The following is a 23893-nucleotide window of genomic DNA, read 5'->3' on the forward strand; positions in this document are numbered from 1 at the left end:
TAAAACTGGATGGCTGTAAGAGAGCCGTATATTTTCTCATATATAAATCTACTTCCATAACTATTGTATATGCACGAATACAATGGAAATAATTATATTTTCCTCGAGCATAAATCTGTAAATACAAGCACAGCACATTTAGGTATGGTTAGAGATAGAGCAATATTTTCTAGACATCAGTGCCTCCAAACAGGGAGAGTTATAGTGGGGGTTATAAATAAACTCTCCAGATGTGAACAGATCAGTAGAACTAGATGTAAACACGGCTCTAAGCCGGCCTTCTTTTTCTTCTCCTTCAAGATATTCCTGAAGTGAGGTCACCCATGACAGGGTGCAGAGGAGTCTGGCCACTGATATTTGCACCTCCCCCCCCCCCCCCCACCAAGGAGGGTTGGAGGTCGCTAGACTTTGGGGAAACCATACAGGAGTGGGTAGGGGGCGGCCCAGAAGCCCCTGTTGTGTCGGTCCCCGGGTGGCTGAGCGCCTGGGCAAGTGGAGAGGCCTAGGGGAGAAAAACGGAGAGTCTGGCTTGAGTCACTTTGCCCCTTCTTAGGTCCCAAATCCTCGCACCAGGGAGGCCGGACCAGGCATCCGAGCCGAGAGGGCAGGAGGGGCGCGGAGGCTGGAGAGAAGGGGGCCGCGGGCCGGGCTGGGGACGCCGAGACGGAGCAGGGTCGCCAGCAGGAGCCCGGCCCCGCTCGGCGCCCCCCGTCGCCCCGGGCCGCCTGGAACCCAAGATCCGGCCTCTCCCCGCTCGCCCTGCACTCAGCGCTTCCCCCGATTTCATTTTATTTTATTAGTATTTTGTCCGACTGGTTATCAGTATCCTCCGCCTCGCGTGGTGTTCAAATGCAAGGACGCCCCGGGTTCTCTTGTGAATCTTTGTGTGTGCACCGGTCTTAAAGAAGTGACTCAGTGGCAAGTGTAGTTCTCCGTCCCTTTCAGACCAGATGGGTCACCGGCTGTTGAAAAAGAATCAAAACCTCTGAAAAGGTTTGTGACTTAAATCTTTTAAAAGTTCTCAACGCTTGTTTGTTATGGTCATTTTTTTTTTCCTTTTCTTTCCTTTCTCTTTTAAAAAGTTGGCTAATATGCGTTTTTATATTTCCTCTTTGATTTTTTCTTTCCTTTTTGGGGGATACAATTGTTTTTAAAGGGGGGAGGGTGGTGGTGGTGGTGGTGGATTTCGTTAGACCCGAAACTGTGGGGCAGCTTTCTCTCTGGGCGAGCGCCGTATCCTTACACATGTGACTCCCCACCACACACAATAAATACATAGATAAGATTACCAGAAAATTGTACCTGGAGAAAACGAGGCAGATGTGGAAGGATCCGGGAGCGTGGTCTTCTCTTCTTTTATGGAAATCCGCAGGCTCCGAGACCGCGAGGGAAAATTCAGCGCGCCTCAACCCCTCCCTTCTTCTTCTCCTTTTTTGTTGTTGTTGCTGTTGTGGTGGTTGTTTTTGTTTGTTTGTTTGTTTGTTTGTTTGAAAAGCCCCTAGAAAGGGAACTTTCCCTGGGCCTACCGGAAACCGGCCTTGCTCTCCCCTCTCTCTTGCAGGCGGCCATAAATGTTTTTCTGCTTCTGTCCATACCCGGCGGCAGGTCCTCCCCCAGCACCTCTGCGGCCCGACTGGCCGGGACCCCTGGCTCTGGCCATCGCCTCATCCATCTCTGCCCCCTCGTCTGACCCTGTCCGCTTGCTCTTCTCTTTAAAACAGGGGCTCCAGAGACCCCAAAGCCACTAATCACCCCCATATGTGGGGTCCCTCCCCTGATCGCACAAAGCAAAAGCCAGAGTAAAAGAAGCAGGAAAGAGTGGCCTCCTGGCTCTCCCTCTCCTCCTCTGGCCAGAGGACCTTGTCTGGAGAGGGGGTTCCCAAACCCAGCCCCCCCGAGGGCATAGGAAGAAGCTAACTTCCTTCCTTCCTTCCTTCCTTCCTTCCTTCCTTCCTTCCTTCCATCCTTCCTTCCTCCCCCCCTCCCTTCCTTCCTTGTCTTCCCCTCAGATGCTGTGATCATGACTCCTTCCCCTGGCCCCTCCTCAAAATATCTCCTCTTGCATTTTATTGTTACCCTGCTAGGGAGGGACTGTTAACTACTGTTTTATTGTTATTTATTATTTATTGTTATTATGATTGTTGTTAGAGATTTGTTCACCGGGTTCAGGGGACAGCAGCCAGGCCCAGAGGGAGGCCTGCTTCTCACACATGCACTTGCGTGCACACACACACCTAGCACACTTCACACTCACAGGTATTATGCCCACAGATATCTGCGAGACGCAGGCCCCGGCCTGGGAGGCAGGAGTCCTCCTACCCCAGCACACAAACACCACACTGCCCACACATCCCAGCAGCATTCAGGGCAACCACCACCCGAGCCCCAGCCCCAGCCCCATGCCGAAACCCACAGACACCGAGCTTGTAAGGAAAGCAAAATACATAAGAACCCACTTGCAGAGATCCCTTCTCTCCCACAACCTGGAGGGGTGAGTCAGGCCTCTGTCTCTTTCCCCCAGTCTCTCTCTCTCTTTCTCTTTTTTTCTCCTTGTTTACAGCTTCAGAGAGCTCAAGGCCCATAAATCTTGAGGGGCCTACAGAGCGCAGAGCACATTTGTATGCATCGTTAGGACTCGCTAATACCTAAGCCCATTAACGAGCGTGTATGCGCGTGGTTTCCGGTGTGTATTAACTTATAGTTAAATTCTGGAGGAAAGGGCATTGTGAATTAACATATACCAAATCCATCACCAGCTTTTGTCATATCATATTAGTCAGCCATGGGTTTGGGGGAGCTGATTACCTCAGTCGGGGTGTACCCACCCTCCAAACTTTCTGGAGCAAGTCTAGGGGTGGGTTTAGGGGAAGGCAGGACACCCCTACCCCAGCCCTGGTCATTCAGATCCCTCAGGCCGGCGGCTGCACACCTGCGGGATGGTGGAGGGGCTGCGCACCAGTTCAGGAGGCCATCGGCGGCGGCGGCGGCGGCGGAGGGTGGCGGGCGAGGGGGAGGCCCTGACGGTGGCGGGCCCAGATTGTGCTGGGGCCACGGGGCTGCTTGGCCCATGGCCGCTGGTCTGTCTGGTTTCCGCTTTCGGAGAGAGAGGAGAAAAAAGGCAAGTGGAGTCGCTAAACTTTAATTAAACCGGAGAGAAGACGGTGGGGGGAGGAAAAAAAATAAAAAACGATCTGAGGAGGAGGAGGAGGAGGCCGAAGGCCAAGGAAAGGAAGCGAGGCGGGGCAGGCTCGGAAGCCTGGCGATCTCTGCAAGGAGCTGAAGGCTGGGCTTTCCCCCCACCCCACCTACCCCGCCCTCACCGTGGTTAATTCTAGCCCTCTTAAAAACAGATAAATACCTGAAATTAAAACAATAGAATTTTTAAGGGAAAGGGGGAAAAAAGGAAAAGAAAGACAAGGTAACGAAAAAGAAAATCCTTTCTAATTATGGCCAGGTGTTCTTGGTTCCAATGCTTCAGATCCTATTGGAACCCCAAGGATCTGTATAATTGGGCCCGTATAGACAGAGATGAAAGATGCCAGTTCTAGAGAGAAAAGGGGGAGTGGAAGGTCCATCTCTTGGGGTCCTGTAGAAAATGCCATAGACAAGCTAAATTATTGTGTCCGTGTGGATCCAGTTGCCTATTTAAATACAGCAAGCGGGGCGGGGTGGGGGCGCCGGCCGAGCGGCCGAGCAGCGAGCGGGCGGCGGGAGAGAGAATGTCCCCCCCCCCCTCCCCCCCCCTCCTGCGCGCGCGCGAGCAGCTCGGGGCCTCCGGGCGAGGCTCGCGCGGGCTGGGCCGGGCAGGCCGGGGGCCGAGGCCGGGGCCCGGGGCCGGGGGAGGGGAGGCGGGGGCGGGCCCTCCCCGGGCGCTGTGAACTTTAGCTGGGCCGCCGCCTGTCAGCCCCAGAAAGCGTTAAAGGTGCAGCAGCCCGCGCCAGCCTCCGCAGCCGCCTTTGTACGCGTGATTTATGACTTCAATCTTGGTTCACCGAGAGTTCACACGGCTTTCGCTGCTGTTGAAGGTTAAAAGATGGTCTTCGCTTGACAAGTGGGACTATTGAAAATTCCTTCTTCTTCTTTTTTTTTTTTTTTTTTTTTTAAAGAAGCGAAGAGCGGAGGCTCAGAAGAGAGAAAATTTGGGGGGAGGGGACAGGAGTTGCAGGTGGGGAAAAAATGGTAGATCAGGAAAGTTTGTTCCCCTACTTTAGGATTTTTTCGTAGCTAAGATTTTGGAGTACGTTGGGGAGGCGGGTAGAGAATAGGAGGAGCTAGGGAAGGGATTTAATGATCTCTGGAGGCCAAAGGAGTGGCATTTTAAGAGAACGCAAGTCGTGCTTCCACAATTAATTATCTGGATAATTTGGATCACGCCTAACTGATCCCTCTCTTGAGACCAAAAGTGGGGCCAGGGAAGGAGCTTGAAGTGAAGGGTGGATGTGTGGTCCCCATGGCAGTGGGTGCCCCCTGGGTGTGCCGCGCTGACCATCCACCTAGGCCAGAAGCAGATTTTCAAGCACATCCTCGCACCCACAGGTTTGGAAAAGAGTGCTTTAGGTCCGCTTGTGCCAACTCCCTTCATCCTGAGATGTAGCCTCACATGCAGATTTGGTGCAACTGCTGAGGCTGATGGGAAAATCATAGAATTGGGATTGAAAATTCTTTCTAATGCCAGATCCTCTTGGCCACTGGCCACTTGCTCCTTCTTCCTTCTAGAATATTGAAGAAGGTGGTTCCACAGCAGAGATGGTGGTCAAGGGTCTCCTAATGGCCAGAAGATAATAAGGCCCCTTTGTGGTCTAAGGCATTGAATTTGGGGAGAAACAGGAATCTCTCCTTTTCATATTCCCTGAGAGAGAGGAGATCTGGAGCTGGGAGGGTCTGAGTAGCTCTTTGAGCTTCCTTTAAGAGATTTAAAAAATGGGAACGTGGGATTATGGGTGTTGGAGAGGAGAGCAGCAGGGAGCTGGGTCTGGGGGTGGGTATGCCTCCTTGGCCCTGTTTAGGCCCCACCACCAAGACATCCCATGTAGATGTCTTCTCAGTAGGTCAGCGTCAGCCCCTCGAACCCAGACCCTGGAGCCAACAGCATCCACACTAGAAGGGGTACCCCCTGTTTTTCTTCCCACCTAGAACTGGAAGACCTTCCACCACCATGAGGCCTCCTAGACAATCCTCATGAGAAGGGAGGAGAGAGGGAGAAGAGACACCCATCTTTGTATAAAAAGCAGAACAGGCAGCAGGGGCCAGAGAGACCACAGAAATCCAGGGTCTAGGTTCTGAGGTCCCTTTGGCAGGGTAGAATGGGGAGGAAGAGTGGCCCTGTGTTTAGAAGCATGGGGGGCAGGTAATAGCCGTAAGGGGGAACCCACCAAGGAGCTCATGAATCTCTTCCACGTTCCGGTTGGGAAGCAGAGGAATGATCTTCAGGGCCTCTAGAAGTAATGGCCGCAATGCAGTCCCCTTCCCACCCCCTCCAACTGAATTCCTCCCTGGGAAATAATTTCAGCGGGCTTGTGCTTATCTGCAAGTCTGGAATAATTATGAATTATTAATTCATAATTAAGACCGTTGATTGTGGCCGTTGCTCTCCAGCGGGCTCATTTGTTTCCTTCTCCTCTGTGAAGCACAGGGCACCCTCTGTTAGCCCCTGCCCTCAGAACAAGCAAACTGAGGCCTGGTCCTCTGGAAGGCAGCCCTTGAACTTGGCCCCTGTGTGGAACGGTTGCCGCATTACCAGTCAGGTCATGTTTGCACCTCACAGAGTGTTTGCGCTCCATTAACCACCACCCACTAACTTCAGATTTCAAAGCGCTTTGTAGGCCTGGCTCCTAGAAAGGTGGAGTGGAGACTGTGAGTGAGACTCCAACGAGAGAAGCAGGTTGGCCGAGCTGTGTGTGGAGACAGGGGGTAAGGCCTGGTGGCAAAGGACACCCAGGTGCGACAATCCACGTGATCTGGGATCAAGGGTGGGCCTCCTGCCTCCCCTGCCCTAGGACAAGCTGGTCTCCCCTCAGCCCTCCGGAGACCCCTGAATACTGGCCCCTCCTTTTCCTGGCCTCCCTTTCCTCCTACCCCACTCCCTTGAGGCGGCAAAGGCTTCAAGATACACCATGCTCTTGGATGTTTGGGGGTGGGGAGTGGGATCTGCCCGTTGTTTCACATCTGTAAGGGCCTAGAGAGGGAGAAAATTGTCTCCAGTGAGATAATTTCCATCCGAATCCCTGCCTGCAGCTCACCTCCCCCCGCACGGAGACATTTTCTTCATCCCCTCTTCCCTCCTTCCCTGCCCTCTGAGAATGCTGACCGGGATAGGGGTGGTGGAGGGGGGGTGGAGGCAGAGGCAGTTCCCGGAGTTGCATCTAGAGAAAGGCAGAAGGTAGAAAATGAAGGAGGGGGTTCAAACCTCCTATTTCCTGAGAGGTTTAACCTCTGTTCCTCAAACCCAGATCCGCACCCCAATCCAGGGCCTTCCCTTCTCCTTCCCCCAACTCTGCCTCATGGAGGCAATGCCTCCCTCACGCTGTGACTGCCCTGAGAACTTTACTCTGAGAACACCGCCACCTTTCACAGGACGTGTGGGGACCCAGCCCCTGTGACTCGCTCAGTGCCCGCCTGGTCCAGAGGGGACCCGTGGCCCGGCCAGCACATGGCCATTTCATGTCCCAGTGGAGCAGGCCGTGGAGACATCTCAGCTGCCATCCCAGACCTCAGCTGCTCTTTCCCCAAGTCACTCCAGCACCCTCGGTCTCCCCCAAGCCAGGAGGCAGGTAGGAAGCCCCTCTGGAGAGTCCCCGGGAGTTGGCGAGCATATTTTAATTTACTGTCTGATGGCAAATAAAGAGACCTTGGGAAAAAGGAAAGGAGCGACTGCGCCCAGGCGCCCTCCCCACCCGCCCCTCCTCTGGACATTGGCTTTCTCGATGAAACAGTGCGCTGTTGTTCTTGGACAACCATTCCCCACCATCTCCGTTCGAAGGGTTTGAGTTTCACCCTCCGTTCACCCCCATTAATCACCCCGGCCGCTAAACATCACCCAGCCCCCTCTGGCCCTTTCTCTTCTTCTTGCCCTTAGTATTCATGGCGGGCATTCCTCACTGCTGCGTGCCTCACAAAGACCCCTCCTCTGACACAAGGTCCCTCCCCCTCTCCAGCTACCCGGTCCTGGTCCTCGGTGGGCACAACTCACCTTTCCCAGCGTTCTGATTGCCGGCTCCTGCTCCTGAACCCCTTCCCCCGCTCCTGAACCCCTTCCCCCCGGCTTTCTCCACCACCACTGCCCCCTTCCCTTGCCACACCTTCTTCCTCTTGGTACCTCCGGTCATCCCCACACACCCCGGCCCCTCCCCCCACAGCCCTCTTTTCTCCGAGCTCCATCCACATGCCCCCTTCTTGTCTCCCTTGCCTTTCCCCTCCCCAAGATGATCCCCAGGCCCTTCCCATACTAGCTTTGAAGCCCTTCCAGCCCGGAGAATCTGGGAGAATCTGTAACAGTGGTTACAGCACAGGCTCTGAGTTCAAATCCCAGAGCCGTCACTTGCCAGTTTGTAGAACCCGAGGCAGATTCCTTCACCTCCCTGAGCCCCCCATAAAATGGACATACCCACTGACCTCACAGAGTTGTGTAGATCCGATTAAATTTTATTTGCATAGATCCGAGCATTCAGCAGGGGCTTGATAAATGGTAGTTATTAATATTAGAAGCTTCTGGTAAGGGGAATAAAGGATGCTCTTCAGATTCCAATAAAAGTGAAGGGATTGTCCCCTCCACCACCTGAAAGGGAGTGATAAAAATTACATAGTCACACAGAGGAGCAGGGCCCCCTCACCAGGGAGCCATACTCTCCTGTTAGCCCCGGAGGGTCTCATCCGTTGCCGCACATTGGAACCCACTGGGGAGCTTTAAAAAATCCTGATGCCCGGGTCCCCCCCTCCAGGGATTCTGATTTGGTTGGCCTGGAGTAGTGCCTAAGCATCTGGTTGGAAAACTCTTCTGGTGATGCTAATGTGCAGCCTGGGGTTGAGGTATGGGCCCTAGGAGGTGATATGGGAGGCGAGAGGCTGCCAGCTGAGAACTCTTCCAAGTGTGGGCATTTTCACAGCCTCAGCCCTCATTGCCTCATTGGGAGAGGGTGCCACTTAGCATTGGCTTCTCTGGACACTTCAGAATTTTAGAGACTCTCATCTTTTTCATTTCCTACCATCACTAGGGTTTTGAAAGGGGCCTCCCCAAGAGGAAACGGGAATGGACAGATTGACCTCGGAGAGGCCCCTCTCTCCTCAAAAAAGCATCCGGTCCCAGACCACCAGTGACAGAGGCAGAGGCAGCCAGTAGGAGAATTTGTAGTTACATAGTAAATGGAATTTCTACCTGGTTGCTACAATAATAGGCCAAGCAATTAGGATACAAGTTTCCAGGATCTTTTCCTATATTTCCAAAAAGATAAATCACCCCCAGGAACAGAATCTGCATATTGTAATTAACTGATAAATATTTCATGCCTGATTCAAACTTTCTCCTCTTCTATTTAATGGCCACAAACTTGAGCACAGAGGAATCAGGGGAGTGAGGAGAGGGAGGGAAGGGAGGCTCCACTTTGGCTTTGGGGGAGGGAGAACCTGTCTCAGCTGCCTCGTTGTTGACTTTCCTCCTGTTCCTTTAAGGAAACATTGCTCACCTGGGGAAAATTGGGTTGCAGGTGGTAGAGGGTGTGCCCCCCCCCCCGACCTCCCCCAGGGAAGGCCAGTTTCTGGTGACCCCCCGGGGCACTGGGGGTGGCAGGCTTGGGAGTCCAAGGGCCCACTGTTTGAATACAAGCACCACTTTGCCATTTATTAACCGGTTGGCTTTAAGCCATTTACTTAATTTATCTGAAACTCAGTTTCTTCATCTGTGAAACAGGCGTAGCAATCTTTTCCTTGTAGGACTGCCTGTGCCCAGCACGTTCTCTAATACATGCTATTATTATCAGCAGGAACAACTTATAATAAACAGTCACCTCCCCCCAGCACTGTACCCATTCCTTTGCCCTACTCCATCCACCCCAGTGTTGAAGGCACTTAAGCAATTAAATGTTTACCCTGAATGCAGCAAATACGTATCTCATTTAATCAACAGAACGTATCTCATTTAATCAACAGAACAACCCTATGAAAGGAGCGTGTTATTATCCCTATTTATTGTTTGTGTTGTGCAAATGAGGGAGCTGGGGCTTGTAGAACTTTCTGTCTCACCCAGCTAAGTGGAGAAGAGCACAGACTGTGTGGTTTTACATTGGGGCTCTGCTGTTCAATGAATAGCTGTGGACGCAGCATAAGCTCCTGAAATTAACCGAAGTCTCAGTTTCTACATCTGTGAATTGGAAACATTCATGGTACCTCCCTGGAAGGTCATTGGGAGAGATGCATGTACAGGGCCCAGCTCAGTACTGGCACACAGTAGGCTCCCAGTAAATACTAGCCGGCATCTCCAACGTCACCATTGTCATCACCATCACCATCACCATTATACCACCAGTGGCATTCCTGGTGTCTCCTGCTCTTTGGTGGTGTTGGGAGGTTAAGTGTGTGTGAGGGTTCTCCACAGGCCACAGAGCAACTCTCTCATTAACTTCCCCCACCCCCCACGCACACTTCAGTACCCAGGACTTGGGAAAAAGGACACTAAACAGATTATGACTCCATTTCGGGAATTAAATCAAAACTCAAGACTAACTCAATTTGGTTCCTGACGAGAGAGAAAGGTTAAAAGGGAGTGAGGAGGCGTCTGGGTGTGCTCTCAGAATTGTAATTGGTTCTGGATCCTTGCCCCGGGCCCCTCTGCAGGGCCAGCCCCCCCCCCCCCGCTCCCCCCCATGGGGATCCCTTGGGTTGAAGGAGTGGAAGAGCCTTAGAACTCTGTGTCACCCGGAAGCGGGTGAGGGGGCTGGGAAATCGTCTGAGAACATTTCCCCAAGAAGGATTCTCTCCTCACAGCCCTGAGTCAGCCTAGCCCTGGATTGAAGGGGATCCCAAGACAGGATAAGGAATGAGGTTTAGGTGACTGGGCGGGTCTCAGTGGAGTGGAGGAAGGGTCCTGCTCCAGGCAGCCACCTCCCTGGAGAAATGTTGCGCTGCTGTGCTTCTCTTTAAACACACGTTAGCAACGCTGACTGCCATCTCTTACTTTCAGGTATACTTATTAGACACCCCAAAACATTATATGACATGCGGACGTGCATAAACATATGTTCTGTGTGTGGATATCCACCCAGCTCTCGTTCCGAGCAGTACATTAGCCTGTATTCTTCTGAGCACTGTGAACTAAAAGTGAAAATCAATTTCAGCTTAAGGGAGACGGTAATTTCCCCCCGTGTTTTCTCCTTGGCTGTTAACACTCTCCATCCAGGCTTGGAAAGACCATTATTTCCTATTATACAGAAGGGGAAACTGAGGCTGGAGACAGATGAGTGAGTGGCTTGTTCAGAATCACAGTTGCAGCGTAGGACCCAAGGATGATTTCAAAACAGAAACCGAGGTCTCCGCGGGAGAGAGGGCAGGGAGAGACCCCATCTCAGCCCTGACCCGGAGGCCGCAGGCCTCTCCAAAGCCAGGTGGGTTGGGGGCCCCGCGCCTTGGAGGAGGGACTCCCGGGCTAGCCAAACAGCCGGCCTCAGGCGAGAGCGTCGCCAGCGCGTCCTCATTCCGCGATTACTGTCAGGGGACCATCCATCAGAGCCGCCCGGGACGCTCAGCCCAGACTGCCCGCCGCCCGCCGGGGTCTCTCCAGATCGCATTAGCGAGGGGAGAGGGCGCGCTTTGGCACCACTGCGGGGAGGGGGACCTGGGCAGGCCCCAAGGCTGCTCTGGGACCCCCCTCCTCCCAGCTCCCGCCCTGCAGCCTAAGGGCGCTGAAGGGGGTGCTAGAACCAGCGAGGGGCAGGGAGGGGAGCCCCAATACGGAGGCTCCGGGGAGGGGGCCGGGGCATGCTGGGAGGAATGGCCAGAAGCAGAAGAGAAACACCTGTAAAGGGCGAAACAGGAGCAAGTTGGCTGGCCCGGGTGGGGGGGAGGCACTGAGCAGGGGTGCAGAGAATGGGAGAGAATTCGTGGGAGAGAAGGGTTTTACTGGGGGGGGGGGAGAATTTGGAAAAAAGAAGAGAGCAATCAAACAGGTTGCTGGGAACCTTAGGGATAAGCTAGGGCAGCCCCCTCACATTACACATGGAGAAACTGAGGCTCAAATGGGGGGAGCCAGTATCCAAGGCCGACTCCAGCTGCTGGCTGGCCTAGCTTTTGGCCCCCAGGCTCATTTATTCAGTCAACACATGAGTTTTGAGTGTCTGCATTGTGCTGGGCCCCGGGGCTGCCTAAAGGATGCAGGACCAGCTCCTGCCTTCCAGAAGCTGCAGTCTGACCTGGGCAGGGGGAAGGGGCCTGACCACCCAGAGGAGCTCCCTCACCTGCAGCCAGGAGGGGTTCTAGGAGCCCCACCTCTTCTGGCCTTTCCACCCCCCTTGCCCTCTGCTGCTCTGCATCCATTCTCATGGCCTGTGGCAGCTCCATAGAGGAACTCCTTCCTTCATGCTCCATGGGGCTCCCCAGGAGCTGAGACAGGTGCTTGGAAGTTTGGCCAACTTCTTTTGCCTCCCGTGGTCCACAGACTAGACCTGAAAGCAAGACCCTTATTCCTTGCTCAGTCTTCTGGGGATGGGCGACATCCCACAGTGACCGTGAGATCAAAGCAGGCTGTGGTAGGCAGGACTGAGGAACTTGTCCATGAAGCACTTCCGGGTTCCACAGTCTGGAATCATTTTTTGCTGGGACTCTAAAGCAGCTGTCCTTTCCTGAGGGCGGGGCTGGCAGCATCTTCCAGGGAAGGACTTGCCCTCCTCAGTCAGATTCTCCAGTGCCCGGTGTGAGGCTTTGTGCAGTTTGAGAGAACCTGGTCCCTGTCCGTGGGGTTTGTGCTCTAGACACAGATGAGCTGACATGTCCCTGGCTTCCCCATAGTCCCTGCGACATCATGGCATCCCCAAATCCTTTGCAGGCTCAGGTCATCTCCTTCCTCCTGCCTCCGGGGGACCTGAGTGGTTCCATCGAACCCCTCACGAAACCTCTCTCCTCAACCCTGTTCCCAACAAACAGGATATGTCTCCCTCCTTCCCCATTGTCCAGCATCATCGCTTTGACTTGACTTGGGATTTTGTCGTGACCAAGGCCAAAGCGGCACACCTTTTCCACAAACATCCCTCCCTCCAAGTCATACTCACCCAATCTTCAATGGCCAGGCAGCGAGTGGGGACAATCTCTCTCCAAGAGCTCTGGAAACTTCTCTTTCCTCTATCTGAAACAAGCTCTCTTTTATGCTCTGAGGTTGTGGTGGTTGTTTGACAGAAGGGACCAGCTTTCATCCACAGCCCAGGTTAGATTTAGAGGGAGGCATATGTGAGAGTTTCCAGTCTAGAATCTTTGCCTCTGTGCCAGTCCCCAAGGCGGTGTGAGGCTCAGGAAGGGAGAGAAATGAGCAGAGGAGGACATGAGCAGATTATCAGGGATGGGGCCCCCAGAGGGCAAGAGCGGTGGACACTCTTCAAGTTCCAGACCAAAGACCCACAGGCGAATTTCAGCATTATTCCTTACTGCAGGCAAAGTGAGGCCCTCGGGATCTAGTCCAGTGGAAACGCCTGGGAAAAAGGCTATTGCTGCAGCCCCTGACACTTTCTCCAGAGGAGGGTGTCAGGAGCGGTGTTGGAAGCTGAGAGGTTGGGCATAGACTGAAGAAATTCTTCCAGGGGCATGTAGACGAGGACGTAGAGCGTCCAGCCCAGCAAAGCATCCAAGGAAGGAGGCCTTGGCAATAACTCTCTGTGTCTCTGTACTAATTCCACACATATTGTCTCGCGTGATCCTCGGTACTGGGTTCAGCGCCTGGCACAGAATACACGCTTGTTGTACAAATGGATGAATGAGGAGCCGTGGGAGGAAGGTCACGCTCCGCGCTTATAGATGAAGAAACAGAGGCACAGAAAGGTTAAATGACTGGCTCAGGGTCACGTGTCTTGTCACGGGCAGGGCTGAATTGCAGTGGAGAGCCACTTTGGTGGTCGGGAGAGGTGGAGAGGAGGGAGGCAGGAAGGGAAGGAATAAACTATCAGATGCACATGGAGGGGAGTGGGGCCCAGAGGAGAGCTCCGTAAACACGCAACACTCTGAGAAAGATGGCATTTAAGACCATGCACCTTTTCAGATGCCTCTTTGTGGGGAGGGGGTGGTGGCGCCTGGGTGGCTCAGTAGGTTAAGCGTTGGACTTTGGCTCAGGTCATGATCTTGCTGTTTGTGAGTTTGAGCCCTGGGTCGGGCTCTGTGCTGACAGCTCAGAGCCTGGAGCCTGCTTTGGATTCTGTGTCTGCCTCTCTCTCTGCCCCTGCCCTGCCTGCATTCTGTCTGTCTCTTTCTCTCTCAAAAATCAATAAACGTTAAAAAAAAATCTTTAAAAAAAGGATGCCTCTTTGAAGGCTGATCTGTAGCATATGCACAGCCTTGCAAACAACATGGACAGGTCAAGGGGGAGAACAGACCACTGAAGACCAAGAGAGAAAGCTGACCCTGTCAACTTTCCAGAGTCTGGACACCTGGCCACAGGCCTTTGCTAGCCCCTAAATGCTGTGTGACATCAGACCAGCCACACCCCTCTCTGGCCCTCTAGAGAACAGAGATACCAGATGAGGAGGAGGGTGCAGAGGGGACGGAAGGGCCAGGTCAGCGTCCTCAGCGTCGCCATCGCAGGCATTAGGTTCCTGCTTCCCTGGATCTGTTCTTTGTTGCTGCTGTGGTTGTTTTGTCCCGTTTTAATTATTTTATGTCTTTTGAATAGGAAATACATGTACGTGGTTGAAAACTCAAAAGGCACCAAAAGTGATACGGTGACAAGTAAGTCTCCCTCCCAGGCCACCCGGGCGGGTCCTGTCTCCATTATTACCACACCAACCACTATCTTGTATCCGTCTCCAAAGATACTTTCTACCTCGCCTGGCTTGTCCCCTGAAGTCACCGCAAAGCTGAGCTGAGCACTGGGGATTTGAGGAGAAGTGCTAAAGGCCCGCATGAGGACCGGTGGGGTCTGGGGCACCAAATGCTGTCAGTCTCCCCTCCCACGCCCTAGGAGCTTGGAAGCCTTGCAGGTGACAGGGAGGGGTGGGGCCGGGCAGAGGCAGAAGCTGCTCAAGGGCCTGGCCTTCCACCCTGCCATCCCATGGTCTCTCTCACAGGCCTGCAGGGCCCTCGGCATCAGCCTAGCCTGCTGGGGATTCCCAGCACACAAGGCTCCACACCTTCCCTCTACCACCTGTTACACGGTTGGCAAGTCTTTCTTGATGCCTCGCTCCACTTCCTTCTACTCCAGGTGCAGCCCGGGACCTTTTATTTTGTCCTCAGTGGGGGGGGGGGGGATCCTCCTCTTGGAGATGGTGACTTGGTTCCCTCCCCGGCCCCACGTACGCAATCAGCCACCCTCTCCCCACTTTGAAGGCCTCTGAACTCCTGGCCCAGCCGTTACTGCCAACCACGTCATGCTTGCTTGGCACATCCCTTCGGTATTATTAGCCCAAATTACACTTTGGCCGTGGAGATGAGGAAATCCCAACCCAAAGCCAAGTCTTCCAGCAGGGGGTAAATCCAGGCCAGTCCCTTTGGCAACTGAATCTCTCCTTTTTGGGCGATGCGCTGGCCCAATCTTGCACCATACCCATCACCTTGACTCCCAGATCGTCACACAGGGCCCGTAGTGAGATAAGGCCCAAGTTAACCCCACACCTGGGATGGCCTCCCCCTGTCTTCCTCTCCAAACCCTCCCCTGGTTAACCTCATCCTTCATATTTACTCACTAAGCAATTATTGAGCACTATTCCAGGTCCTTGGGATGCATCAGTGAACAAAACAGAGAAAGACCCCTGCCTCTGTGGAGCTTACATTTTAGCAGAAGAGACAGATAATACACAATATATTTATTAAATAGGTAAACCATATTGTATATTAGAAGGTGATAGGGGTATAGAAAAAAAACAGATCAGGGTCGGGATGCCGGGCGGGGGCGGGGGGCGGCTCAGTTGGCTAAGCATCCGACTTCAGCTCAGGTCATGATCTTGCTGTCTGTGGGTTCGAGCCCTGCATCGGGGTCTGTGCTGATAGCTCAGAGCCTGGAGTCTGCTTCAGATTCTGTATCTCCCTCTCTCTCTGCCCCTCCCCCACTCATGCTCTGTCACTCTGTCTCTCAAAAATAAATAAATGTTAAAAGAAAAAACAGGGGCGCCTGGGTGGCTCAGTCGGTTGAGCTTCCGACTTCGGCCCAGGTCATGATCTCGCGGTCCGTGGGTTCGAGCCCCGCATCGGGCTCTGTGTTGACAGCTTGGAGCCCGGAGCCTGTTTCAGATTCTGTGTCTCCCTCTTTCTCTGACCCTCCCCTGTTCATGCTCTGTCTCTCTCTGTCTCAAAAATAAACAAACATTAAAAAAAATAATAAAATAATAAAAGAAAAAACAAAAAAAACAGATCAGGGGAAGCGGGATCAGGGTGGTGGAGAAGTCCAGGGTCCAGGGGCACCTGGGTAGCTCAGTGGTTTAGGCGTCCAACTTCAGCTCAGGTCACGATCTCACCGGTCGAGAGTTCAGTTCGAGAGTTCAAGCCCCACATCTGGCTCTCTGCTGTCAGCACAAAGCCCACTTCAGATCCTCTGTCCCCCTCTCTCCCTGCCCCTCCCCCCGTTTGCATTCTCCCCCGCCACCAGCACCCCCCGCCACCACCACCCAGCTTGCACTCTCGAGCATGCCCTCTCTCTCTCAAAAATAAATAAACATTAGGAGCACCTGGGTGGCTCAGTTAAGCTTAGGACTTCAGCTCAGGTCATGATCTTGCAGTTCATGGGTTTAAGCCCCAGGTCGGGTTCTGTGCTGACAGCTCAGAGCCTAGAGCCTGCTTCAGATTCTGTGTCTCTATCTCTCTCTGCCCTTCCCCTGTTCTCACTCTGTGTGTGTGTGTCTCTCTCTCCCTCTCAAAAATAAACATTAAAAAATTTTTAATAAATATTTAAAAAAACAGGATGGTAGAGAGGTCTGCAAGTTCAAATATGGAGTCAGCGGGGGTCTCATTGAGAATATAGTATTTGAACAAAGACTTAGAGGTGAAGGGGTAAGTAAGGCCCACAGATATTATAAATAAGGGTGTTCCAAGCACAGGGAGCAGGTGGTGCAAAGGCCCTAGGGCAGGTGCGTGCCTGGCAAGTGTGTGGAGCCTGGAGGCCAGAGTAGCTGGAAGGGTGTGAGCAAGGACAGCGGGGGAGGATGACAGCAGCACTGAGGGGCGAGATGATGATGCAGGGCCTTGAACACTGTCTTAAGGACTTTGATCTTCATTCACTCTTAGGGAAGCAGGGAGGAAAGACATGCCGTGCCAAGTTCTAAATGGTCCTTCTGTCTTTTGTACTGGGAATGGTTTGCATAGGGCAAGAGAAGATACAGGGGGCTTGTGGCAAGGTTACTGCACTAGTCCACGTGAGAGGCAAGTGGCTCAGACCGGGTGGCAGCAGTGCACGCGGTGACAAGGGTTCTGGATTTGGTGACCGTTTTCTCTGCCTCGGCTTCCGTCCTTTTGCTCTGTTCACTTTGTCTCTTTTTTTCCAGGTTGTGTGTTTTCTCTTTCCTGGACGACTGAGAGCTTTCTGAGGGCGGGGCTCAATTCCTGCCCCAGGATCTGCCCCGGCACCTGGGGCAGCACCCGTTCAAGGGCAGATGGCCCAGTGCTGCCTAGGAACAGGCTGACAAGCTGGGCAGCCTGGCAGTCCTCCCCCGGTCTCAGGCTCCCTGAGCCGAGGGGAGGAAGGAGGCTGCTGTCTTTAAAGACGACGTGATGGACAGTTATTGAAGGCGCTCAGCTGGGGCTCTACTCTAGTCTTAATCTGAGCCGCCCTCAAGGAAATCATAACCAGCTCTTAAAAACATGTTAAGACCAAAGCTGGTGTGTGTGTTTGAGCAGAGCTTCAGACAGCTACTTAACACTGGGGGCCTCCAGGCCTTTGATTCCTCTACCCCTCGCTTTGCCCTCTCCCCCCATCTGGCTGGTGTTTATCGGCCAAGACGTTGTTTAAATCACACTCGCTTCCTATAAACATTTCACTTGAAATGCCATCCGCTGCTCCAGAAATTCATCTATCACCAGCTCGGGGGTGTACTTGAGAAGCCTCGGGGCGATGACTCCCCATTCTCTCTCTCCTGTCCCCCCATCATCCCTCCTCCCCTGACCCATATGCTCAGGTTTCACACTGTAAGAACAACTTCCCCTCCGTGTAACAGGGCACTTAGTGCCAGGATTATTTATAACAGCTGAGGTGGCAACAGGCTGTGGGGAGCGGCCCGGCCCGTGGATGCCTCCGCTTGCAAAGCTCAATAAATGGACCTGGCACACTGTTTGCCACCTGATGTCTCGGCCTCTTGTGTGTTTCCTTCCGGCTTCAGGGGGACATGGCGTTTGGGGAACAGGGGTCTGGATCAGGCCAAGGCTGTCCTCGGAGTTTAAGGGCTTTATACGCTGGGCACCTCTATTCCCTGTGTCTCATTTCTGGCCACGCACTCCGTCTTGGAAAAAAAGAGCAGCTTGTGGGGCTTGCTCTCCAGCAGGGAGCCCGCAGCCTCCCCAGGAGCGCTGCCTCACTCTCCCGGCACAGTGGTGGTGCTGGGAGTCAAGCTGAGGAAGGCATCGGCCTGGAACGGGGCTGCAGGTGGCTCTGGGGGTTCTCCTGAGGAAACGTTTGAATTGGCTCAATTCAGGCTGGAGTGGAGGTAGGAGCTGGATGAATTCACTTCCCGAGGACTGAAAGCTCTCTGACCGTCCTCTTCCTCCCCAGTCCTAGCAATTCCCTAGTTGTCCTAATTTGAAGGCTCTGCTGGTTTGGGATTGCAGGATGGTAGCCTGTGCAATGGCTCCCCACCCCATCTGACTTAGCAGCCAGGGTCACGTTAACAAAAGGCACCATCCGACCTCCTGGTCCTTCCCAAAAGACACTGGGGCACCTCTACCTCCTTCCTCTGCCCACTCACTGCATGCCAGGCACCTCCTAGGTGAGCTCAGGAAGAGCCTTGGTGAGAAACTTCTAGAAGGTAGACAGGGACCAGGGAGAAACCTAAGGTGGGTCAGGCAGGGGAGCAGCCCTCGTCTTTGGGGGGTCAAGTAACGCTCCCTTTACAAGCCAAATGAAGAAAAAAAGTTCTAAGGGGAACATATGACTCCATAAAATAAAGGGACATAATTGGGAGCGATATCTAATTTATCTATTGAATGCCTCCTACGTACTCTTTTATCACTTAGATGGACAGAATATAATTGGTGTGCTGAACGCCATCAATCTCAGGGCCTGGGCTTCCTGTGCTGGCTACACCTATTACTGTCAGATTATGACACTGTAATACCAAGATCAATGACATTTTAAATGTGCTCCAGTTATGGGCAATTGCTGACAATAAAAACAGTGACAAATTGATGAAACTTGGGCAGCGATGATCTGATGTCAAAAATAAACCATAAATAATCTGCTTTCCAAACTGGGAGAGGTGCCTGGGACTCTGGCTTAGGGGGAAAGGGCCCAGGAGGAGAGAGCCTATCCGCCCACAGCATCTTGGCCGCTCAGGACGCCCCGCCTGCTGGGGGAAACTCCCTCCAGGGTGGGCTGCAAGGGCTCAGCAGGGAAATGGAGAGGTGATCTTTGGTCAAGACCTGGCGTCCCTTCAGAGAAAGTTCCTTATCGCTGAAACCTGGAGAAAATGACGCTTCCTATATTACACACTCTTTCTAGATGCACTACAACGATCTCCTTCCCAGGCAGGCTGCCACTCAGCCAGGGGCTTCAGCCTCCCTGAGGCAGCGGGAGGCAGCTTGGAGTCGATCAGACTGCTGTCGGAATACTCACTTGGCCCCTTGACACCTGTGTGACCTTAGGCCAGCCACTTCACCTCGCCGAGTTCCACGTGGCTGTGACAATTTAAACGACAATGCATATAAAGCATTTGGCATGGAGCCTGGCACACAGGAAGTGCTCGCTAAGTGGTCGTCATCAGAGATGTAACTTTGGACAGTGGCGGAGAAGTATGACAAATCAAAGAATCAGAGAAGGAACTTAGGGGGCCACACACAGAAGCACTGCTCACCCGGGGTGCCGGTGCCCCAGGGCCACACTGCAGTGGCCGCATGGTAAAGGTGTCACAGGATACATAAGAAGCTTCTCTGAGTACCACAGAGGTTTTGATGGCAAATAGTTTAAAACATCATTTTTATTTTAACACACACAAAATATGCTATGTAATAAAATGCCCAGGTTGCATAGTTTTAAAGCTAAAACCTAAGGCCTGGGGTACGTGGACGGCTCAGTCAGTTAAGCGTCTGACTTCGGCTCAGGTCATGATCTCACGGTCTGGATTGTGAGTTCGAGCCCCACATCAGGCTCTGTGCTGACAGCTCAGAGCCTGCAGCCTGCTTCGGACTCGGTGTCTCTGTCTCTCTCTGCTCCTCCCCCACTCACACTCTCTGTCTCTCTCAAAAATAAATTAAAATAAAGATAAATTTTGGGGGGGCACCTGGATGGCTCAGTTGGTTAAGCATCTGACTTTGGCTCAGGTCATGATCTCACTGCTCATGAGTTCAAGCCCCTCGTCGAACCCTGTACTGACAGCTTGGAGCCTGGAGCCTGCTTCAGATTCTGTCTCCATCTCTCTGCTCCTCCCCTATTTGTGTGCTCTCTCTCTCAAATAAAATAAAAAAACATTAAAAAATTTTTTTCAAATAAATAAATTTTTTAATAATAAAAAAAAATAAAACCAAAGGCCTCAAAAGAGGCCTGGTCCTTGGCCACAACCCTTCAAGCTGAGTCCCCAGACTGCTGGGGTCCATTCACTCACCTCTCTCTAATATCAAAGGGACTTTGGCAGAAAAGTTTGAGAATCTTTACGTTAGGGACAGAGCCTGGACAAGAGCCAGGGTTTCTAACTTTGTTACTCTTTAAAAGAACAAAACATACAAACCACACTACTGTTCCCACCTGCCCAATGTTTAACCTTCAAGTTTAGCATTCAGAACATGAAGTGTTCAGTTTAAATTTACAGCAACTTATTCCTGATTCCTTCCTGTTTAATAATTACTAGCTGAACCACTAATCATCAACTGGGTGAACAGCATACTTTATAGAAGGCTGCAAAGCATAACACTTAAAATCGGTTGGATTCTTACAGAAAAACCCCAAAGCTTCCTGTCACTTAGATCTTTTAAGTTTTATGGCTGTGAAAGGAATTCGACCATCCAGGTCTTGTCGACCCTTCCTCTCTTTACCTGCGTTCTCATCCCCTGCAGGTGCCCCTGTTAGCCGGGTGTGGGGCTGCCCAGGGCTCAAGGCTGCCGTGGGCTGGCCCTTTGTTCATTAGCACATCCACAGGACACACACCTAACTCGGGCTGTGTTACCAACTCAGCAGAAGCCACCTCCATGGCCCCCTGTAGCTATACTTCCTAACTCCTGGTCTTTCTAGAGTTTTACTTTCTCCTTAATGGCACAAGTAATATATATTGATTGCAGAGAAATTTAACCATCCAGATAGTGAAAAAGTAGGAAAAAGAATCCAAATAGTTTCCCCGCCAAGGAAGAACCTTGGTTAGCTGGGGAGGGCACGTGACTTGGGGTAGCCATGTTGAGTGTCTACCTGTTTAAGTCACACAGTGTGACTCTGACGGTTTAGAGCTCTGGTCGGTGTAGGGGGTTCAGTGAGGTGGTATTTTGCCGGGTGTATTGCTCTGATAAAAGTCAGAAGCCTGCCCAAGTTCAAGGTGGGAGGGGACTGGTCACAGCATGGTTTGAGGATCATTAGGTTGGTCCTTTGGTGACTCTTAGGGGTTGGATCCAGAGGACAAAAGGCCTTTCGAGTGGATCCCAGCACCCCTTCACATGGCAGGTTCATGGAGAAGTGGGCTGACTGGACCCTGACCAGCTCTTCCAAGATTTCCCCCTCCACCTACTCCGTTTCTTGGTGATATTTAAAACTCCATGAATAAAGAACAAGTCTAAATTACAAGTACTCCTAGGAAAGGGCGTCGAGTGACGTGGATCTACAACGGCTCTTATTCTGAGAGAAGGAAATGCCTTGCTCTGCCAAACAAAACTTAAGTGATGCTCTGCCCCCCCCAAAAGAGGAGCACCGGGGATGGTAAAGGCATTCCAGCCCCAGAACCCAGGGATGACATAGGGAAATGCCATTAATCATACCTAGGACCCAAAGAACTCTGAGGCCAAGCCATGGAAGGCTCAGGTGAGGGCTGGAAAGAGGGACAAAGACGGATGAGATTGGAGCTGAGAGCTGCAGGGTTCAGTTCAGGAAATCAGTGCTAGGGTGCAGGGGAGGGTGGGGCAGGGAAGGCTTCCAGGGGAGGGGAGTGTGTCAGAGAAAGAGAAGGAGAAGACAAACGAGAGACTGTTTAAAGGTGAATTGGCAGCGGAGGGTGGGAGGTGGCTGGGCCTGGGCAGGGGTGGGTGGGGTAAAGGAAGGAGGAGGGACAGTAGCTTTGAGGGAGCTCTTCGCAGAGGGGGCAGCCTTTCGAGGTGATGACCAGAACTCTGGGTTTTAAGAGCAGGAAAGCAGGTTATATTTCACATCCTTCCCTGAATAGAGAGATTGGATTTGGTCAAGAACAAGTCCCTAGGAAGCAATTGTGAGCACCCTGCCCGTCCATCTTGTTGATGAATATGGAGTGGGAGCAAAGTTGGGAGTGTGGGCACCTGACAAGGTCTTTATGATTCTAGAATCACTTATTACACCTTCTTCCTCCTCCTCTGCCTTGGCTAATGGGCTGCGGTACTCGCCACACAACGGGCAACAAGGCATTCGTTGTGGGTAACGCGGAAGCGGCGGAAGCGGGGCCCTGCCCTCCTGGCCTTCTGAGGGAACTGGTGTTTGATCTCGTTTGGTTTTCAACTCTCCCTTTGCCTCCAGCATGACTGAAACTTTCCCCCCCCTCCAGTCTCTGGATCGCTTCAAATCCTTCATTGCCCTCAGTCCTGAGAAGTGGGAGTCTGTTCTGCTCCCTATCATCAACCCCTATTGTGCAATGCAGCCCCATTTCCTCCAGCCCAGAAAGACAGCTTCTGGATTAATCTTTCCCTGCAATCCAGTTCCTCTTCCTGGGACCCTCATCTTGGATACTAGCACCATCATCCCATCAGTCACACTGGGATGAGAATCTGGGAGTGGATCTGGATTCCTCTGTCCCTATCAACCTCTCTGATTCAACAAGTATTTATTGAGCATCTTCAATCAACAGGGCCCTGTTCATGGTGCTGAAGAGCAGCGTGTACAAAACAAACCCGTGCCTTCCAGGCTCGCCATCAGTGACCTCTGCTGTGGATTCTACCTTTTGAACATCTGTTACCCCCTTTTCCGCTCTTACCATCCTCAGTCCTCCCTGTCACCTGGAGTCCTCCACTTGGTAGCCAGAGTGATCTTACAAACCCAGATCTGATCAGTGCTTTGCCAAAAACCTCAAATGAAGACTTTTTTTTTTAATGTGGAATGAAAAAAATCAAGTTGTAAATTATATCATAATAGTTGAAGAGTTTTTTAAAAAGCACCGAAGCAGGGGTGCCTGGGTGGTTCAGTCGGTTGAGCGTCTGACTTTTTTTTTTAATTAAAAAAAAATTTTTTTTTAATGTTTGTTTATTTTTGAGAGAGAGACAGAGCATGAGTGGGGGAGGAGCAGAGAGAGGAGACACAGAATCCGAAGCAGTCTCCAGGCTCTGAGCTGTTAGCACAGAGCCTGACGCGGGGCTTGAACCCATGAACTGTGAGATCATGATCTGAGCCAAAGTTGGACGCTTAACCGACTGAGCCACCCAGGGGCCCATTTTTTAAATTTTTTTAAATGTTTATTTACTTTTGAGAGAGAGAGAGAGAGAGGGAGAGGGAGAGGGAGAGGGAGAGGGAGAGAGAGAGGGAGAACATGAATGGGGGAGGGACAGAGACAGAGGTAGATACAGAATCCAAACCAGGCTCAAACTCATGAACCATGAGATCATGACCTGAGCTGAAGTTGGACACTTAACCAACTGAGCCACCCAGGTACTCCCAGCATCCAACTCTTGATTTCGGCCCAGCTCATGATCCCAGGGTCATGGGATTGTGCCCTGTGTCAAACTTCATGCTGAGTGTGGAGCCTGCTTAAGATTCTCTCTTTCTCTCTCTCTCTCTCTCTCTCCCCCTCCACCCCCTTCCTGCTCTCTCTCTCTGTCTCAAAAAAAAGCACTGAAGCAATGGACATATGTGTGTGTTAAAAATATGAAAACATAGACTGGATGGATGAACAACTCCAAATTTATGGTGGTGCCTCTGGGAGGGAGGAGAATGATACTGGGGAGGGGGGAAAGGGAGCTTTAGTTTTATCGGTAGTGACCTGTTTGTTTTATTTTTAAAACTTCAGAGCAAAGTTGACTAACGTTTAATAATAGTTTAATAAAACCTCAATTCTGGATAGCGGGAACAAGAGTATAGAAAAACTTGTCAGCATTTTATACCATAAATACTTCCAGGGTCCCTCACTGTCCCCACCCCCTTAGCCTGACAAATTGGCTCTTCACCAGCCTGTGCCTTCTCCTCTCTACACTGGAGGACCTGCGGTTTCCCCAAAGAGACCACAGACGCTCTTGCCTCTGGGCCTTTGCCCAGGCCCTTCTCCCAGTGCCTTTCCTACTTTGCTGCTTCACCCCTGCCCTTCCAGACTCAGCTCCAGTGGGGTAGTGAGGATGGCTCGTGTAGGGAGCTGGTTAGGACTGAGGAGGCAGAAACATTCTAGAGAGGACAATTCTTTCTTGTCCTGGTTTGTATTCAGCTGCAGCC

The 23893-nt window shown here is 52.2% G+C and overlaps 3 long non-coding RNA genes across 5 annotated transcripts in view; 1 reads left to right on the forward strand and 2 right to left on the reverse strand.

The window, feature by feature from the left end:
• On the reverse strand, positions 1 to 3755 carry LOC122473513. Of its 2 annotated transcripts, XR_006294685.1 has the most exons (3): positions 2930 to 3310; positions 1303 to 1445; positions 1 to 962 (listed from the first exon to the last, which is right to left on the reverse strand). It is a non-coding gene; the product is annotated as an uncharacterized LOC122473513 (long non-coding RNA). The 2 variants fall into 2 exon arrangements; XR_006294684.1 differs by having other exon boundaries at positions 1303 to 3755.
• LOC122473514 lies at positions 881 to 17450 on the forward strand. Of its 2 annotated transcripts, none has more exons than XR_006294686.1 (3): positions 881 to 993; positions 13856 to 13911; positions 16656 to 17450. It is a non-coding gene; the product is annotated as an uncharacterized LOC122473514 (long non-coding RNA). The 2 variants fall into 2 exon arrangements; XR_006294687.1 differs by lacking the exon at positions 16656 to 17450 and adding an exon at positions 14250 to 15069 and having other exon boundaries at positions 13856 to 14162.
• The window catches only part of LOC122473515, a 12772-nt gene continuing 4334 nt past the window's right edge, over positions 15456 to 23893 (reverse strand). Inside the window, exon 3 of the long non-coding RNA XR_006294688.1 lies at positions 15456 to 15680. This is a non-coding gene — a long non-coding RNA (uncharacterized LOC122473515). The remainder of the gene's footprint in view (positions 15681 to 23893) is intronic.

Source organism: Prionailurus bengalensis, chromosome B4, assembly GCF_016509475.1.
Source record: "Prionailurus bengalensis isolate Pbe53 chromosome B4, Fcat_Pben_1.1_paternal_pri, whole genome shotgun sequence".
Classification (NCBI taxonomy): Eukaryota; Metazoa; Chordata; class Mammalia; order Carnivora; family Felidae; genus Prionailurus; species Prionailurus bengalensis.